This window comes from Lactuca virosa, chromosome 1, assembly GCF_052849685.1.
Source record: "Lactuca virosa cultivar CGN04683 chromosome 1, Lactuca_virosa_CGN04683_v6, whole genome shotgun sequence".
Lineage (NCBI taxonomy): Eukaryota > Viridiplantae > Streptophyta > Magnoliopsida > Asterales > Asteraceae > Lactuca > Lactuca virosa.
The window spans coordinates 63450775-63473053 of record NC_136426.1 but is presented as its reverse complement, the minus strand read 5'-3'; positions in this window follow the sequence as shown (position 1 = coordinate 63473053).

Here is a 22279-nt window from a genome sequence, read left to right as displayed (position 1 = left end):
TCCGTCTTTCCCAGCCCATGGTATTAGCCACTGGCAGAGTTAGGGTTTTGACTCGACCATTCCACCAGGTCAAAGCTCTGTCGGTGAAGGTGCAGGCGGCAAACTTCACTTTGTTGGCTTCCGAACAGGTGCAAATTTCGAAGATGGATTCGATCTTCTCGAACCATTGAGTCAGAGCGATGACTCTCCCGTTTCCGTCGAAGGACTTGGGCCTTGCAATCATGAAGTCCTTGTAGGAACACTCCTTTTGTTGTCCCTGGGATCCGTCTTGCCTTTGAGGGTTGGTTCCACCTCCAGCCCCACCAGCATTCACTTGTGCCAATGCTGCAGTCACGGCGGCTGTAACTGCTGCCTGGAACATGACGGGGTCGAACTGAGGGGGTGGTGGTGGTGGAGTGTCGTTGTTCCTTCTGATGGGTCTTGGTCGGGGAGGCATCTTGTTCTAGAAACAATCAGGAAGAAGAGGATGGTAAGTCCTCGAGATATATATAAAACAAAATATATCCCATCCTGATAATAAAAGCATTCTACCTGTTGGGTTATGAGCATTCTAACACTCCTAAGTGTACATGCAACCCTAAATACCTTGGATCTATGTTTTCTCTATTATACATACAATTATGAACATCCAAGGTATTATCCTAATCTAGCATACAAAATAATAAATATAACAAGATAGAATACATACCTCTTTGATGTAGAATGTCTTCATGAAGCTTGAGTGCCTAGTGCCCCAAGTGTGACACCTCAAATGGTTCACACAACACCAAATACACTTGGAATAACTTGAGAGAAACTTGAACACTCCTTGAAATCGTCTAGCCCTCACACTCACACATTAGTGCCCGATTTCTTGAGCCATGGGATTCTTTTATATGGTGGCTATTAGGGTTACACCATGTAACTCATAACTTTACCCATTCCTTATGTCCATGGATTTTAACCTCCATGGAGTATCCTGATGGGTTTTTGAGCATTCTAACACTTCCTAAGTGTACATGCAACCCTAATAACCTTGAATCTATGTTTTCTCTATATACATGCAAATTTCTTTTCAAGGTTATTTCCTAACTAGCATGGCATGGGGATTACATAGAACATAAAACTAGTAGAAATACATACCTTGTTGTTGCTTGGATTCCTTCAAGACTTTGTGAGCCTAGCACCCCAAATGTTGTGCCTCAAATGCTTCACACAACACCACAAAACTTGGAATAACTTGAGAGAATGTCACTTAGCCTCGAAATCGGTTATGCCCTCTCTAGTAACACTAGGTCACCATTTTGCTAGCCATAGGGTTCCTTTTATAGTGTTGTCACAATTAGGGTTTACACATGAATGCCCTTAATTGTCATGACTCTTGATTTCTCATGACCCATGGGTTTGTAACTCCCATGGACTATCCATGGAGCTCCATATGGTTATAACCAAACCCATAAACCATGGATCATTAATCCACCATAAAAGAATTGATGATTTTCATAATCAACCCTATATATTTAAGTAGTCTCACTTTGATCACCAAATTAATACTTGATCAATACTAATTAAATAATACTATTATTAATATATTAGAACTTATTATATATTAATAATCATAAGTGCCTTATTCTCTCATCTAGTCTATCCAAGTATTGCAATGCCATGCAACCCAAATGGACCATGCCGGGTCGGGTCAAGTACATACCAAATAAAGTTATGGACTTAGAACTATGATATTACCGTCTCACGATCACTCGAGATAAATTCCATGAAGTGATGCAAGTGAGCGTGTGTTGGATCCAATACTCATCCCTTATGAGTACTCATGAATGTTGTAGCAACCATTGCATTGTCCAAAGCACTTTTAGACAAATCATACAAGCCAAATTCATGACAGTCTTAAATCAATACTTACTTTCAAAGTTTGACTGACTGTGGATGGTTTGAATAATAACATAATTATTATGGAAGTAAAAACATGCAAAATTGAAACATAGTAAACAATCAACACAAGATAGTAACACCTTACTCATAAATAAATAACAACTTTTATTTATCATCAAATGTCAATTACATTTTACAAGTTTCAGGAATCTAATTATTGAAACTAATATCATCCTTCAGCCCAATGCGCCTCGCATGCTGTAAATGCTTAACCCCGCTCAGTCCCTTCGTGAGGGGATCTGCTGGGTTCTCATCTGATGATACCCTCTTAGCCACGAGGAGTCCTTCTTCTATTCGATGTCTGATGAAATGGTATTTTCTGTCAATGTGCCTAGATCTCCCGTGATCTCGCGGTTCCTTAGCCAAAGCAACCGCACTTTCGCTGTCACAGAAAATTTCTATTGGCTCCTTTATAGCTGGTACAACTCCAAGGTCTCCGATGAAGTTCTTTAGCCATATCGCCTCCTTAGCTGCTTCACTTGCTGCTATGTACTCTGCTTCACAAGTAGAATCAGCTACTGTCTCCTGCTTGGAACTTTTCCAAGTAATTGCCCCTCCATTTAGGATAAAGACCCAGCCTGACTGAGAGCGGAAATTATCCCTATCAGTCTGGAAGCTAGCATCGCTATATCCTTCCACTCTGAAGTCATCACTGCCTCCGAGGGTAAGGACCCAATCCTTAGTCCTCCGCAGATACTTGAGAATGTTCTTTACCGCTGTCCAGTGTGCCTTGCCAGGGTTCCCTTGATATCTACTGACCATGCTCAAAGCAAAGGCCACATCTGGGCGAGTACAAGTCATAGCATACATGATCGAGCCCACAGCGGAAGCATATGGTATATGACTCATTTCAGCTATCTCAGCCTCTATACTCGGACTCTGAGTCTTACTCAGCTTGGCATTACTCTGGATTGGTAATTCTCCTTTCTTGGAATCTTGCATACTGAACCTCTTCAGTACCTTATCCACATAAGTACTCTGACTAAGTCCAATTAGTCTCTTACTCCTATCTCTCAATATCCTTATCCCTAGGATATAGGCAGCTTCCCCAAGGTCCTTCATAGCGAAACACTTCCCAAGCCAGGACTTAACCTCCTGCAAGGTTGGGACGTCGTTTCCTATGAGAAGTATGTCATCCACATACAACACCAAGAAGCTAACTATGCTCCCACTAGCCCTGGCATACACACAAGACTCATCCTCACTCCTAGAAAAGCCAAAGTCTTTGACTTTCTCATCAAAGCAAAGATTCCATCTGCGAGATGCTTGTTTCAACCCATAAATGGATTTATCAAGCTTACACACTCTATTAGGGTATCTTGTATCGACAAAACCCTCTGGTTGAGCCATGTAAACATCCTCAGCCAACTTTCCATTAAGGAAAGCGGTTTTGACATCCATTTGCCATATTTCATAATCATGAAATGCAGCTATGGCTAACAATACTCTAATAGACTTAATCTTAGCTACTGGTGAGAAGGTCTCATCATAGTCAACTCCCGGAGTTTGAGTAAAGCCCTTCGCAACCAGTCGCGCTTTGTAAGTATGTACCTTCCCATCCATGTCGGTCTTCTTCTTGAAGATCCATTTGCACCCAACTGTCTTATGACCTGGTACATTGTCAACCAAGTTCCAAACTTGATTGTCATACATGGACTGAATCTCGCTGTCCATAGCCTCCTTCCATTTAGCAGACTCAGGGCCTGCCATGGCTTCCCTGTAATTATTAGGTTCATCCAAATCTATTAGTGTACTATCACTAATAAATGTATCACCTTCAGTGGTGATGTGATAACCATAATAAAAATCAGGTGTGTTCCTCACCCTAGTGGAACGTCTTGGAGGTACAGACTCATCTATCGGATCAACAGGAGTTTCCTCCTCAGGTTGGTCGATAGCATTTGAGGTTCCTTCACCACTTGACTCTTGAAGCTCTTCAAGGTCAATTTGCCTCCCACTGTCCCCTTGGCTTATGAATTCTCTCTCACGAAAGACTCCTCTTCTTGCTACAAAAACCACATTATCACTGGGTCTGTAGAAGAGGTAACCAAAGGATCTATGTGGGTAGCCGATGAAAATACACCTCTCACTTCGAGGTTCAAGCTTATCATGAGTCTCACGCCTCACGAAAGCTTCACAACCCCAAATCTTGATGTGGTCCAAATTGGGAACTTTCCCAGTCCACATCTCGTGAGGTGTTTTGGCAACCTTTTTAGTAGGGACTAGATTAAGGATATGGGCGGCAGTCTCTAAGGCACACCCCCAGAAAGAGATTGGTAACGAAGCTCGACTCATCATGGAACGAACCATATCCAACAAGGTTCGATTGCGCCTCTCAGCTACACCATTCAACTGTGGTGTTCTGGGAGGTGTCAATTGTGAGACAATCCCACATTCCTTAAGATAGTCAAGGAACTCAATGCTAAGATACTCTCCTCCCCGATCGGATCGGAGCATCTTGATGTTCCTGCCCAATTGATTCTCCACTTCCTGCTTAAACTCTTTGAACTTTTCAAAGGTTTCTGACTTATGCTTGATTAAGTAAATATATCCATATCTACTGTAATCATCAGTAAAAGTCACATAATAGCGATTATCATCCCTTGTAGCAACTCTGAAGGGCCCACACACATCCGTGTGTACAATGTCCAACAAACCTTCACCCCTATCACAAGCACCTGTGAAGGGTGACTTTGTCATTTTTCCAAGTAAACAAGACTCGCAACTATCATCTGACTTGAGGTCAAATGATTCCAAGACTCCAGCCTTTTGGAGTTGGCCTATGCGCTTCTTGTTAACATGTCCAAGACGACAATGCCACAAGGATGCTTTATCCAAGCTATCTGAAGAATCAATATACAACACATTATTTCCTAGATTGTCTACAACATTCACGGCTTCATATACACCATCACAAGGTAATGCTTTAAAGTAAAATACATCATTGTAATAAACATTAATAGCACCATTTTTATTATCAAATGAAAATGAAAAACCTTGTTTGTACAAGCCATGAAAAGAAATAATATTTCTCGCCATTTCGGGCGAGTAACAACACTTATTCAAATCTAACATTAACCCATTATTAAGCAATAAAGAATAAACTCCTATCTTGGTAACAGGTGATGCTTTCCTGTTGCCCATGACTAAGTTTATCTTCCCGTGCTCCACTTGCTCACTTCTTCTTAGTGCCTGCAAATCAGTACAAATGTGAATACCACAACCTGTATCAAGCACCCAAGAATTAGCATTAGATGAGTTATTAGACAATATTGTGTAAATACCTGCATGGGTGGGTTTAACCTTCCCATCCTTTACATCTTGCAGATATTTAGGGCAGCTTCGCTTGAAGTGTCCCTTATCCTGGCAATAGAAGCATTGTGCTTCCTTTGGGTTTGAAGAAGGAGTAATGGGACCTTTCTTTGTCCCACTTGAAGAGGAACCATCAAGAGTCTTACCCTTGGTACCCTTCGAAGGGTTTTTCCTCTTCTTACCCTTTCCCTGCCCAATAGCCAGAACAGGGGCTGTTGAAGGAGTAGAAGTAGCAACCGCTTTACCCTTAAGGCCATTTTCAGCTGTCCTTAAGAGTCCTTGAAGTTTGCTAAGTGTGACTTCCTCCTTGTTCATATGATAAGTCATACGAAACTGATCATAACTTGGAGGTAAGGAATGGAGAATGATGTCAATCGCCATTTCCTCAGGGAAGTCAACATTTAGCTTCAGCAACCGGTCAACGAACCTTTGCATCTTCTGCAAGTGACCGGTGATGGGTTCACCATCCTTCATCCTTGCGGTTATCATGGAGGAGATGATTTCATACCTCTCCTGACGCGCGCTCTGATGGTACCTTTCCATCAGATCCAGGTGCATCTCATAGGGGTAGAAATCTTCATAGGATTTTTGAAGTTCAGGAGTCATGGTGGCCATCATGATGCATGCTACTTTAGTAGCATCCTTTTCATGTGCAACAAACTCCGCAAACTCTTCAGGAGTAGCAGTGGCTTCACTCACAACCTTAAGCTCCCTATCGAGGACATATTCTTTGTCCTCATAGCGGGTAATCATTCTGATGTTTCTGATCCACTCATTGAAATTGGATCCATCAAAGACGACCTTACCACACAAGTTCATAAGGGAAAAGGAGCCTGTTGGGTTTGAGCCAGAAACATTGTTGGAAGACATCTGAAAGGAAAAAAAGACAAGTTTCATTAGATTAGGAATCCTTAATAATTCACCCAAATGAAATATTAAGGCTAGGATCCAACAAACTATTTATAGTTGGAAGAGGGATGCCGTAATCCATACTATAAAATATTTGAAGGTAGGTAAATGACGATTTACCAATTTCCACCATAAGAACGAAATATTTTATTATTAGGTTTTATTGGTTTGGAAGAGGGATGCCGTAATCCACACACGCTCCACCGATCTATAATAAAGTCAAGTTACCCTTTGCCACTCTTACTAGTCCATGTTAGTGTGCCGGTTAACCACACACGCTCCACTAACGACTTGGTAAGGTACAAAGTGTAATTTTATGGGCTAGCACCAATTTCACATTTTCCTAAAGTAACTAAGATTGGGAATTTATAATGTATAGTTACTTTATAATTCATTATACTTTTAACGAGTATTTAAAGTCGTATCCTACCCGTTCGGCTAACGACCCTCCACCGATCAAGGAAGCGGTGGGTGAGAGTGGACACCCATTAAGTCACCATTTTATAGGCAACAACCTTATACCCCCCTTATAGACCGGCTTCGTGAATGAGGCCTACTAATGGTAAGAATGACATATTCTTATACATATCTATATAATAAAATTATAATAATAGTATAAGTGTTGATTTTTAAACTTTTTAAAAATCTAAGGTTTAATTTGGAATTAAAGTATTAAAGTGTAAGACTTTTCAAATTCCAAAACTTGAGGGCAAGATTTGAAACTATTCCAAGTCTCTTCAATTTGTAACTTATGAGTTTTAATGGTTCATAAAAAGAAGACTCTTCATTTTATGAAACCTCTTTAGTTCTTTAATCAGAATTAAAAGAAGTGACTTTTGGTTATCCATAACTTGAGGACAAGTTATGGACACCATCATAGCCATTAAGATCATGAATTAAACACACATGGATGTTACACATAATTCCTATGATCTTCTAAACTCATATGAACACAAATTCATGTCAAGCAATTTCAAGAGAATCATATAAACATATACAATACTTGAAAATTGATAAAAGTCATGTAAAATGGGTTAACATAATCATTATCATTTTGAAAAACAGATTTTACAAGTCCAAAACAGATTGGGATAATGATCTTAATCCATTTCTAGCAACAAAACTCGAAAAACTGCCCAGCACGCTCCTACTCGCCGAGTGCATTATTCTACTCATCGAGTAGGATGAATTTGTTCATGGACTCGGCGAGTCCTCCCCATGGACTCGGCGAGTCCAGTCGTCAGAGTGCAGAATTTTCGATTTTTAAGCAGTTTTGCATCAAGTATACAGAAAACAATCCTAGGCTCTGATACCACTGATGGGTTTTTGAGCATTCTAACACTTCCTAAGTGTACATGCAACCCTAATAACCTTGAATCTATGTTTTCTCTATATACATGCAAATTTCTTTTCAAGGTTATTTCCTAACTAGCATGGCATGGGGATTACATAGAATATAAAACTAGTAGAAATACATACCTTGTTGTTGCTTGGATTCCTTCAAGACTTTGTGAGCCTAGCACCCCAAATGTTGTGCCTCAAATGCTTCACACAACACCACAAAACTTGGAATAACTTGAGAGAATGTCACTTAGCCTCAAAATCGGTTATGCCCTCTCTAGTAACACTAGGTCACCATTTTGCTAGCCATAGGGTTCCTTTTATAGTGTTGTCACAATTAGGGTTTACACATGAATGCCCTTAATTGTCATGACTCTTGATTTCTCATGACCCATGGGTTTGTAACTCCCATGGACTATCCATGGAGCTCCATATGGTTATAACCAAACCCATAAACCATGGATCATTAATCCACCATAAAAGAATTGATGATTGTCATAATCAACCCTATATATTTAATTAGTCTCACTTTGATCACCAAATTAATACTTGATCAATACTAATTAAATAATACTATTATTAATATATTAGAACTTAAAATATATTAATAATCATAAGTGCCTTATTCTCTCATCTAGTCTATCCAAGTATTGCAATGCCATGCAACCCAAATGGACCATGCCGGGTCGGGTCAAGTACATACCAAATAAAGTTATGGACTTAGAACTATGATATTACCGTCTCACGATCACTCGAGATAAATTCCATGAAGTGATGCAAGTGAGCGTGTGTTGGATCCAATACTCATCCCTTATGAGTACTCATGAATGTTGTAGCAACCATTGCATTGTCCAAAGCACTTTTAGACAAATCATACAAGCCAAATTCATGACAGATATCATATGGACTGAGACATGGATTATCAATCATTCTCTCTGTCCATTTGTTGTTTCCCGATTTCCGATTCATGATGACTAACTGATTGAACAAATCAAATCAGTCCTGGCTTGGCCAAGCACTCACATGTATCATCTTTAAATCATCGAGGGGCCCACAGATATCGCTTTTATCCCGAAGGTAAAAGGAATGGATAAACTTCGACTCATATGGCTTGTTCTACTACTTGTTGAATCATACACAAAGGCACGTTTTATAACATCGAGTTACCAATGCGTTTTCGTGCAATCAATGTATAACCAACTCATAGTAACAACTCATATCTCTAGGTTTGAAGAATATAAGATATTATCGTCTCATGATCACTCGTGATAAAATCCATGAAGTGATTCAAATGAGCGCGGGTTGAATCCAATACTCAGAACTTATGAGCACTCATGAGTGTTGTAGCACCACTTTGTCCACCAACTTGGACCTCTACAAACCAACCCATGACAGTCTTGATTCATATCTACTTCCAACATATGACCGACTGTGGATGGTTTGAATAACTTAATCATTCAGGAAGAGCGACTTAGTTATTCTGGAAGTCAAAACATGCAAAGTGAAACACAAGAATAAATGAATCAAATATGGTATCAAACCCTATGAATATAAATAAACACTTTTATTTATCACCATACTGATTACTCATTATTCATTGTTTCGGTTTTATCAACTTTATACTTGAATTTAAAACAATAGTTGTCCCATGCTCCAAGCATGTACACTATGTTTTCTAAACACTAGTCATGCCATACACCAAGTATGCATACTATGTTTGTCTATGATCTTTACTTTGTAAAATATATCAATTGAACATCACTCCAATGATCCTCTTTTCACAGTCCCAAATCCTTACTGCAAATGCAAGAATTCCAAATTCATGCCATTTACTGAAATATGTTAGATTCTAAACTTATATGCATTGATCCTCTTAATGATTATGCACAAAGTCAGAAAGACTTGACAACAATCATTACAGAGCATTCCAAAGGAGATCAGCTCCTCGGAAACATCCTTCTTTCATTAAGTTTCCTAATCTTACACAGATTGAATAATTTCTAACTTTGAAACATTTCCATATTCCATTTTGACTATCACTTCTGAACAAGAGTTGCCTCCTTACAGATTATGTCAATATGGTCCTTCCAGAATTAACATTATACTTCCAACTGTCCTTGAGCAACCAATCTTTGGTAAACCTTAGATTGTCCTCGACAATTGCTTAATCATTTTAGTCATATCCAATTCTAGACCTTTTCCCTTCATAATGCCCCAGGCATTTGGAAAATTTTAGAAAGGATGAATATAGCACATGTAATCGATCCTATATCCGAAGCATATGGGACACGATTCATGATGTCTCACATAAATACTAAACCAATCTTTTGCTATAATATTTCCATTTCAATTTGCCAAGTTCTCAAAATTCAGATTATGAAAAGGGATGCCGTAATCATAATCGAATTTTAGAACGCAAATAATGGACCCATATATAGAATTTCCTTATGTTGAGTCATTCCAACATGAAATTCATATATATATCCTTGATTAAATACGATTAAAATCTCAATCTAAGCTTTTTAGAATTGAAATGAAGTATAATTTCCTCTCCCTTAATTATAGCAAAACAACTTTTTCAACCCCTGCAACCTCACGAATTGAAACTTTTGTTTTCTATAATTAACATTGCTAACTTGCAACCTTTGTCATAATTATCATGCTCCCACTAACATGATGATTATTAGCATAACACTTATGCTCCCACTAGCTTTGACATGTACTCAGAAATCAGCTGACTTTCTTACCAAAGTTCAGATTTCTGATACTAGATTGTTTTGATAAAACTTTATCAAAATCATACACCTCTCTTAGATAGCTCACATGTGTGTCTAAACAATTTTAGAACTATGAAAAGGGATGTCGTAATCATAGTCTCAATTGTTTAGACCTTTACCACTTCTCACAAGTCCATGTTAGTGTGCCGGTAAACCACACACGCTCCACTAACGACTTTGACAATGCAAATATCATAATTGCTATCTAGCTAAAATCTACTTAGTGAAAGTGTTTACTCACCATCATTTTCATGAATCGGAGAGAAACCTTATGACACTTAGATTTAATAGTGTATGTGTTCTTATCCATGTGAATTTGTCAAAACCATAATCACAAGACAAGGTTAGTGACAAATCCAAACTCATATTGATTAAACTTGTGCAATCTTAAATTCTTGCCATTTGGCAGCTCAGGTGCCTGCCATTGCTTCCAAGTAGTTGTGTAACCAATTGAGAACTCGCAGAACTCCTATGCAAAGCCAACTTGAATAGGCACAAAAATTTCAACACGATAGGTTATAAACCTCAAGTTGTGTGCTAGTGAAGGACTTTAGGTTTTATTCTTGATTAAGTCTTGAAACTTTCAAGAGCTTTAAGACTCCCACTGTCCTCTTGACATATAAGACTCCTTTGTCAAATATTCAAGATATAGTGCAGATTCTTTATCAAGACTAACACTTTACACAATTGGCCTAAGTTGGTCTCTGTTTTATCCAAAACATCACAACTTACCAATTTCAAATGTACAAGAGTAGATAACCTTTTACTCTTACATTTGACTAGTGTTAACAAACCCTCTTTAAGATATGTCACTCAAGTTACAATCTTGGAGTATGACTCTAAGAATTGTTTTGGAACGAAGTATGACTCATCTTTTTGATTTAACCATTTCAACAATTCATGACTCCTCTTCTTGACTTTAGAGGACCAATTGTGATATGGTATCTTAATCATTAAGATGATCATAAACATGATACTAAAGAACTCTCCCATCTTTTCAGATTTGAGAAACTTTTATCTTTCTGCCATACTTTGATTCTTCTTATTCGTTCTGTCTCACATTGAAACTTCTCCAATGCTACAGACTTATACTTAAACTTATAAGTATAACCATATTTACTGAACTTAAGTAAATCATGACGAATAGTCTTCTTGATCTTTTGTGGTGGACTTGACCAGTGCACAAGAATGTGTACTCGATCCCTTAGTCCTTTCCTTATTCACATAAGGAATTAGTCTTAATTTTCCAAGCTGAAAGTTCTCATTCATCATACTATACAACTTGCATGATTCCAAGTTTCGGTCCAATTGAACCTTGGGTGATGAGAATCTTTCCTTATTTGGTAATATTAGACACTACCACAACCGAAAGAATCAAATCCATTTTTCCAATATTGCTATCAATGGAATCTTATAAGCAACAACTTTTCACAAATGCCATTGTAAGGATACTTAAAATAAATAAAATCAAATCCTTTTTTCTTTTATTTTAAAACTTTGCGGAAAAACTTATCCTTACAATCCATATGAAAACCTTGTTGTTATCTATTCCTAAGCAATATAAATATCATAACTCTTAAGTAATAGTCCAAAATTCTGATCACCGAACCATGCGATTGAAATCCATCTTCGCGATCAGAATCAGCATGTACTTAATAGAGTTAGACAATGGACTTTACCTGAAGTAGAGCCAAACTTATTGACTTTAACATCCTTAGGTAAATTTGGCAGCTTCGTAACCAATGCCCCTTCCTTTGGCAATAGTTACCTATGGATCCTTGATAATGGGACTATCTCAGACTTCGCCTCTCTCTTTACCATTGGGTCAACAGAGTTGACTATGGCCGATCCCTTTCCATTGGGAAGAGAGAGCTTTACTGGATATCCAATGGCATCATTGTCAATGTCCATAGCGTTTTAGGAAGTTGATCTTAGCAAATAGATAAGATCATTAAGGGTCTTGTCTTAGTCTGTTTCATAGGATTCCCAAAAGAACTCACTATGTGACTTAGAAAGTAGTTGAGCCACCAACTTTCTCAAGACTTTGACACCCAACTCTCCCGGCTTGTCAATATGTGACTACATCTCCAAGATGTGATCACACCTAGACCTTGCCTTGCCAATAGGGCTTGGGTGACCTTAAACTTTTTAGGAACTTGTGGGTTAGGGAGAATAATTGGAGGAGGTGAAAGAAGTATGATATCCATGGGACATCATCTTCATTTACGAAAGCTTGTTTCAAGAGATTTGGGACGATCATAAATGTCTAGACCAGACATCTTTTTGGGAGATATTCAAGATAGTTGATTTAAAGTCCTTAATATGACACCCAATATGAAATATTAAGGCTAGGACCCAACAAACTATTTTATAACTTAGAAGAGGGATGCCGTAATCCAAGCTATAAAATATTTGAAGGTAGGTGAATGACGATTCACCAATTTCCACCATGAAAAAAGGAAATAATTTATTAGGTTTTAATTGGATTTGAAAGTCCTAGATCTTTGAGATTCATTGAACTGTTCAAAGGCATGTTTCAATCTCGAGTGTGCCCTTCAGGTTTTGTGACTGGGATGCCGAGGATCACAAAACAAGGTGTGAATAACCATGCAAATATACTTGGTACCCTTAATATTTACCCCTTAATCAGTGTGCCGGTTAACCACACACGTTCCACCGATACTATGATAAATATTAAGTTACCCTTTGCCTACCTTGTTAAGTCCAGGTTAGTGTGCCGGTTAACCACACACGCTCCACTAACGACTTAAGCAAAGTGCAAAGTGTAATTTCATGGGTTAGCACCAAATTCACATTTTCCTAAGTAACTAAGATTGGGTATTAATAAGAGTTTAGTTACTTAGTATTTATCATTAATACTTTTAATGAAAGGAGAATTATAGTCCTTGTCCTACCCGTTCGGCTAACGACCCTCCACCAGTCAAGGAAGTGGTGGGTGAGAGTGGACACCCATTAAACTGCCATTTTATAGGCAGTAACCTTATACCTCCCTTATAGACCGGCTTCGTGAATGAGGCCTACTAACGGTAAGACTGACTTTACTCTTATACATATATATATATAAATATTATTAACTTATAATATTATAAAGTATAAGGGTTGAATTTTAACTTTTAAAATTCTAAGGGCTAACTTGGAATTAAAGTATTCATAAGTGAAAACTTTTCAAATTCCAAAACTTGAGGGAAAGTTTTGAAACTATTCAAAACTAATTAATTCCATAACTTATGTGTTTAAAGTAGTTTTAATTAAAAAAAAACTCTTCAAGTTCCATAACTTGAGGACAAGTTATGGAAGACTTTAAACTAATAAAAGAATGTAACTTTTCTTTATTTTTGTAACTTATGGAACTAATTAAGGTTACACATTTTATCATTTAATGAAGTGACTCTTGAACCTCCATAACTTGAGGACAAGTTATGGAGTCATAAAACCATTTAATGAGGACAAGACTCTTCATTTTTGTAACCATTGCCAACTTTTTATGAGTTTTATGAAACTTAAATGTGACTTTTCATATAACTTGAGGACAAGTTACAAAAACACATTTTAGAATCAACTCTTAGATTAAAATGGATTGAAAACACATAATCAATTAACTTTTCTATTAATCTAATAAACTCATATGAACAAAGATAATTCACATCAAATTTTTTTTTCAAGTAATTAGCATAACTTTTAAACTAATACAATTCGATTTTTCAGCTAATTTTGCAAGTATAACAAGAAAACAAGCCTTGGCTCTGATACCACTGTTGGGTTATGAGCATTCTAACACTCCTAAGTGTACATGCAACCCTAAATACCTTGGATCTATGTTTTCTCTATTATACATACAATTATGAACATCCAAGGTATTATCCTAATCTAGCATACAAAATAATAAATATAACAAGATAGAATACATACCTCTTTGATGTAGAATGTCTTCATGAAGCTTGAGTGCCTAGTGCCCCAAGTGTGACACCTCAAATGGTTCACACAACACCAAATACACTTGGAATAACTTGAGAGAAACTTGAACACTCCTTGAAATCGTCTAGCCCTCACACTCACACATTAGTGCATGATTTCTTGAGCCATGGGATTCTTTTATATGGTGGCTATTAGGGTTACACCATTTAACTCATAACTTTACCCATTCCTTATGCTCCATGGATTTTAACCTCCATGGAGTATCCATGGGTCACCCCATGGACTTAGTCCAATATAAGGAATCTTGGATCACAAGCCCACATATATAAGAATGAATGATTTACACAATCAACCCATATATTTAATTAGTCTCCTTTTGATCACTTAATTAATTCCAAATTAATTCTTGATCAATACTAATTAAATAACCTTATTAATATATTAGAACTTATAATATATTAACCAACCTTAAGTGTTATTTCTCTCATTATAGTCTATCCAAATGCATGATGCCATGCAATCCAAATGGACCATGCCGGGTCGGGTCAAGTCTTACCAATTATAGTTATGGACTTAGACATTAATCCAACACTACCAAGCGGCAAGCACAGAGAGGTTACTAACACAAGTAAGTTATCGCTCAAGGAAAGAGAGGTAGCAACACTCAGAGTGAATCTGTATACTGAGTTTGGCTCTAGCGAAAATACTCCTATAGTATTTTATGTGAGATGATTTTGGTAAGTTTTAGACCTGCTGTAGCACCACAGTCACTCCCAAACACATGTTGGTCATGTCTCGACTGAATATAGTTGATCAGGCTATATTCACCCTAGACATGATTACATAACTGCCCAGGTTTAACCGTAGCGTTCCAGCATCCAAATACTTTTGTTTTGTTCTACTAGCGACACGAATTTTGTTATGTATGCATGCCCGTATACTTTTATAAAAATACTTTATATTTTGAAAGTATACTTTTAGTGTAGAGCACTTAGGCCCCTTAGTGTTTATAGTTGTATACCACGTAAGGTTCGGTATACTAGTTCGCTATAAACAAGGGCTCTGATACCAATCTGTCACACCCCGAAACCAGAAAGGCGGAAACGTTCCGAGGTGGAGGACGTCATGTATAGCATCACAACCAATGAATAACAGCAATCATAGCAACACAACCAGTACAGTACATACTAAAATAAAAATGTTTACATCAGTTTGAAACGTTGTTTGAATTACATTCAATAGCTTTGTATAGTAAAAACTTAAAACTCTTATTGCTCCCGTTCCTCGAAAATCCAGCAAGTACCTGTCTACTGATTTCCTGAGAATACAAGCAGTTTGAAAATATCAGCATAACGCTGGTGAGTTCATAAGCAGTAGTTTTTAGCAGAAATGTTTGTATAGCTTCAATAAAATCCGATATTTTCTTTAGTGAAAACGTAGTGTTATAAGTCTTGTAATGAACCATGAATGTTAGTTACTGAAAACAGTAGTGATATGCGAAAATACTACCTCATGTGACTAGCTAAAACTAATCATGAAGTGTAAGTATTTTGTATGTGAAACCATTGCCTAATCGGCTCTGTTTGAAAACCCTGGCTTTAGCCAGTATACGTAGTGTGTATCAGTCCTATTTAGTAAAAATAAAACTGTTGAAGAGTGCCAGGTTGTAAACTAAAGGTGAATTATACATAATGTGAGTCGTATAACCATGCTTGATATGACTAGTGACCTTTCCAACGTTCTTCAGGCGTCGAGTTAAATGACATTTGTACATCTCAGGCATGCCCGCCTAACTGTAGCTAGCAGTCCAGATGTGGGATTGTCAGTCCCGAATAGATCTATTCACAAATCTCACGCTCTCCCTCCAGGAGACTCTGGTTATACAGTGGTAGGATTTATCCCTGTACACCCAAGGGTACAGTAGTGAAGTAGCGCCTCACAGTATCGTACAATCTAGTTTACATGTAGTGTAGTAGCGTTCTACCGTAGTGAAAATCCGTATGTATACCGTATATAGTGATAATTTCAGTTATGAATACCATGATAAAGTAGTGATGTAAACTGTAAACGGTTTCTGTTTCAGTGCATATGTCTAGTAGTGAAAATTTCTATACTTGATAAGTTTCAGAAAATCCCAAACTATACCGATTATAGTTTGCATGTATAATGTAGTGAATAGCGTGTCCGGAAAAACCTATGCAATTTTTAGTGAAAACGTCCCTTATGCTCAACACAGTACAAAAGGGATTTAAAGTATGAGTTTTGCATAAGTTTTATGTATATTCTTGAAAACATTTATGTTTAGCTTGTATTCCCCCCCCCCCTGAAAACATTAAAAATACGGAAAATGTAGGGGTATGAACTCACAATTGTTGCGTGAAATCGTTGACCGAAATGAAGATCCTCGAGTTGTTGTACGTGACACTTAACAAAATCCTATTATCAAATAAATACATATATGTATCTAAATTAGTGATTTCGTTAGATAATGTGTTAGAGGAACACTTATTTTCGGTTGAAGGATGTTACCGGGACTTGGTCGAATCGATGAAAGTGAGTTTTCAGTCAAACGCACCACTTAAAAGGTGTTTACGGTCGAAGAGGAGTTTACGGTTCTTGAAGGCTCGGACCGTAAACTCAAGAACAGAGTTTACGGTTTCTGAAGGCTTGGACCGTAAACTCAAGAACAGAGTTTACGGTTTCTGAAGGCTTGGACCGTAAACTCAAGAACAGAGTTTACGGTTTCTGAAGGCGGACCGTAAACTCAAGAACACTGGTGCTGGTTGCTGATTTCGAAGAGATGAGCGTTTCCAGACGTTCCAAAGTGACTCCAAACGTGGTTTCTCGATGATTTCCGAAGTTTGAAGGCGTTTTGAGTGTTTACGGTTAAGATTCTTAGAGAGAGAAAGAGAGAGTTTTTGGCCAGAAATGTTCTAATGAAGGTGGAGGTATCGTATTTATAGGGGTGTTAAGGGGGGTCCACTCTTCACTGACCGTAAACAGGTTTACGGTCGTAAACAGGTTTACGGTCGTAAACGAGTTTACGGTCGTAAACACGTTTACGGTCGTAATCTCACTTAGACCAGAAATGTTTTGATTTTTTCGAGATAATCAGGTTTCCTTGCGATTTTTGGTTCCGACTCGCAAACAATTTAATTAAATATAACTAGATTATTTTCTAAACCAAAAAGTTTGACGAAAAAGTTAACTAATTTGAAATTTTATTAACGGAAATCACGAAACGGAAATGGGAAAAGTTTCGGGTTGTCACAGAAGTAAGACAGCCCGGGAATTCAATATACCTACAGAGGAGAAGGACACCCTATAGATACCAGGAGAGAACAAATCATTACCACCCAGAATAGAACAGAGAACAAAGGAAAACCACGTATGATTCATGTGAAGCATTTGAGCACCTTTTCATCTAAGTAATAACTAGTAAATGGGTTCAACCTAGTGAGGTAGTGATTTCATTACTCACATTAGGTTTTGAGCTTATCGTCTTTTCCTGTCACGGCTAATAACAATAAATCAGATCACGAAATCTTAATTGATAGTGATTACTTCTCAAATTCATAGGTCTATTTTATGTAGACACTGTTATGAATTATTTTCGAATATTTTCAAAAATTAGGAAACGATATCCACCAAACGAAGGTAACTTAGTTTGGATGATACTCGGTTCATAACCATTTTAGAAACTTATTTTTGTTCCTTACCAAGACTGCATCATAGGGATGCAGGTCGAATCATTGAGAACAATATAACAAAACGAAAGATTAATACATAGATACAAATGGTTAGAATACATCTAGAGACACGATAGTCGCTCACGAGCTCATTTTCTTATCAGGTAACAGAATCATGCCTCCAAAGAAGTGTAACCAACCCACCAGCAAAACACCAATCCTTCAGATAGATGCGGCTACGTTTCAAGCTGCGGTCACAGCAGCTGTAGCAGTTGTCATGGCACACCTTAATGCTAACAATGCAAATGTTAGTAGTAATGTTATCGGTAACCCCGATCGTGGTGATGGCCAAGTACAACAACGAGCACCAACTTGTAAGGACACCTTGAACCTTAAGCCTAATATCTTGAAACGAAAGTTCGAGAACAAGGAAGGGAGTTGTTCAACTCAAGAACCTAGCAGAGGGCAACGAATTGGGGCAGTCAATACCCCCGTCAGCCCTGTTAATCTAGCACCCACTAAGACGTATTTAGGAAACCTTCCACACTGCAGCAAGTGCAACTACCATCATCATGGAGTTTGCCGAGAGCTGTATTGCAATAGATGCAACATGAAGGGGCATACCGCCCGCATCTGTAGAACTCCGGTTGAGTTCATCACTTCAACTACCGATGTTGGAACCATTCCCATATGTCACCTTTGTGGTGAAATAGGACATTACAAGAGGGATTGTCCAACAGAGAAGAACGATGGGGGAGCAGGAGGATTTTGACCCCAATACATGGGGAAGCATCAAAGAAACCTGCTATATTTTGGTACGCTTCCAAACCCCGATAACTATTTATAATTATGATTACTCTTCCGTCCAAATTAAATCACAACCATTATATAAAATTTGAAACCCTAACAGGTAAGCTATGATGACTTAGTGTATACATAAGGGTCATTTATAATTATACATGACTTGTATACACCAAGCGATTATAGAGAGACCTAGTAAGGATCGCTTCATGAAAGTTCATAATTTCAAATTATTAGAACCCTTGTATTGGTAGTACCCACCAATTTCGAATCAAAAGGGGTTCGTAGCGATAATAACATAATAAAACTAGAAGCGCGGAAAACTTAGGTACATAGGATATCACCCTAGTAATCATTCGTTCCAGAACGACTTAATATCTATTTCGTCGAGAAAATTCTGACATCCTCATTCGACATGGTTTGGCCTGGCCCTTACCATGTGAAAATTCTTATGCTGTATAAGAGAACTTTTTCCTTAATCAGCCGTAAGATGAAATTCTTTCAATCCATAACACAAAACCCTTAGGTTGTCTCTCGTTTCAAAACTTCATAAGTACCCATGCGAAGAGTACCACACCATTCTAGCCTACTCAGTAGACAGAAAACTTCAAACGAAAAGCACCGAAGTAGTCTTAGAAGTCAATAACTACCGAAGTACCTCAATAGATCTCATAGGAAAATCATCGAACCATAGGTCAAGTTCAAGAATAGAGACTAAGAACTCATTGAGTTAATATATCGCTGCTAAGTTTATACACGAGAGTGGTATATAAGTTAGACTTAACAAGATTAAGGATGTGTGATTCCACCCTATCTCCTGTTCCTTGTTTGGTTGTGGACCTGGGGCAGAGTCACCCATCCGAACGTTTTGTGAAATCTAAATTATATACGACTTGTATACACGAGGTATTGGTGGATGAGCCAAGTATGAGTCTGATCATGAACTTCGGAGCAAACGCCTGCATCATATATTCTACCAGGTGGAATTCAACATGAGACCACGACAGTGGGTCGAGCTATTAAATGACTACGAATTTGAAATTCGTTATCATCTCGACAAAGCCAATATAGTAGCTGACACCCTAAGTCGGAAAGAGTACCCAGGTCATAGTGCCAATCATGGACTATGATAACCCTTTCAAATCTCTCCACACAAAGTAAAGGGGCTCAACAGGAAGCCTTGAAACCTGAAAATGTGGCAAGTAGAGAAGATAACTAGAACGTGTGAGTGCACGGTATGCCAATATTTGTTATCTCTACTGAGATAATAGAATCATCTCCCAGTTCAGGCCGTCACTCAAAAATCTCTAGGAACCAGAGTAGTCATGATTCTATGGGATCGACTATGGTAAAGAATGGGATACCTATTTACCAATTAGTCGAGTCCTTTATCACGCTAGCATTCAAGTTGCTCCATTCGAAACCTTCTGTGGTCACAAGTGCAGATTCTATCTGCACTGGACTAAAGTGGTAATATGCAACTAGCTAGAGATCCAATTTCCACACAGCACCCTCGCTGATCTGGAATTCATCCGAGAAACTACCAAAAACAAAATACGAATCAGGAAGCGACATAAAGCTTCCAGAGTTAACCAGAGAAACTACGGCTTCAATAAAAGAAAACCCTTGGAATTCCAGGATTGATGACCTTGTCATATGAAGGTCTCACTCAGGAAGGACAAGATGCGCTTGAGAAAGCGTGAAATACAAAACTCAAAGTACATAGGACCATTTGAGATTCTTACCAGAATCGGTCTTGTACTTTTAAACTTAAACCACCACAAAAACTTAATAACATTCATCCCATCTTTCACATATCTAATCTAAATAGGTGTCTATCCGATAAAACACTTGTTATTTCACTCAATGAAATCAAGTTAAATAAAAGTCTACACTCTGTAGTAGAACCAATGAAAACCATGGATAGGGAAATCTAACGAACCACGCTAAGTCTCATCCTGTTAGTGAAGGTTCGCTGGATTACAAACCAGGGACCTGAATTCAATTGGGAAAGGAAAGATTAGACCTAGTCCATGAGTATCACTTTAGACTTAATTTCGGGACGAAATTCCCTCTAACGGGGGGATAATGTGACACCACTCAAATTTTGGTCAAAACTAAATTGATCAATAATTGTAATTGGGATGAACCAAGTGGTAGAGCTTGTAACAAGGTTTCCAAAAACATAAAGAACACTGAAATCCGAGTTATAACGAAGAAGTTATGACCAATCGAAAATCCGCGATAAAACCGACAAAACATTGTTCAGTGTAAAAAGTGAATTTTCGATAAAAGGCTTTTTAGCCTTAACAATCTAAATGAAAGTTGTAGAATATGTGAAATCGAGAACGTTCATAAAAAGAACGTAAAAATCTGACTTCGTATGAGGAAGTTATGATTTTTCGAAGTTTCGGTTTAGCAGTAGACAGCTAAAAATTCGAAATATAAATTGATCGATATTTAGACGACGCAACTTAGACGAGAATTGAAGGTCTCGTCAAAAGTAGCACAACGGTAAAAAGACAGACGAAAACGGACATCAGATGAAGAAGTTATGAATTTTTAACGGATTCCCGTCCCGGTCTGTTTAAAATAATAATATTAAAAATAAAGTCAAAATTAGCCGACGAAGTCTAAACGAAAGTCGTAGAGTATGATTTTACATACGCATGCATATAAAGAACGTCAAAAACGGAGCTCGTATGCGAAAGTTATGATTTTCGCAAGTTTTTGGCACAAAAATCAAGAAAATGTGGAAAACCGGGAAATTTCGCTGAGTCACCTCGGACACGTCATCCCTCGCATGCGAAGCCTCCACGTGGAACCTCCTGATAGGACCGAGCTTCGCGTGTCGCCTCCTGATTGGACCAACTCCGAGGTCCAATAAGCTTCGTACAGCACTCGCAAGAGACACCCCGGAGATGCTCCTCGGACACCCCTTCGCATGTGTGTACTCTTCTTATTGGACCGAAGGCTGGTCCTATCTGAAGACTCCATCTGTCCGAGCCTCGCAGGTGTCCTTCCCTGCTGACCGACGCGTGGCTGCTGACTCTTCCCTCGCCTCGCCACCTGTTCGGTGACTAAGCTGCTTCGGCCGAACCCTCGCACCCCTATATAAAGGGTGCGAGCCTTCTCGGATGAAAGACACTTTTTCACCCCAAAACTTCCAAAAATTCACATTTAAACCCCGTAAACTTTCTCACGACCCCCCAAGGCCCCGGTATCGTGTCTAAATCCCGAAGCAAGCCCCGGAGCCCCAGAATTCTCGAGAAGTTATCCTCTCTCCTGCCGAAACTCTGCCCGGTTTGAGCCGGTTTCTCGTCAAATAAACTCTTTATGGGAAACGAAACGTTGCCCGAATCACCGCTTATCAAAGTGAGTTCATACCCCTATAATTTACCTTTTCAATGGTTTTTAAATGCTTTTTAGGGGGGGAATACAAGTTTAACACAATAAAAAATTGTGTTAATAATTGTGTGTGATAATAATCACACAGAAAGTTTCCGTATGCTTTTAAGAATTATCAAATACTTCCAAAATAACTTAAAGCCATGTTAAATCTTAAAAGTCATGTAAACTCTGTTAAAT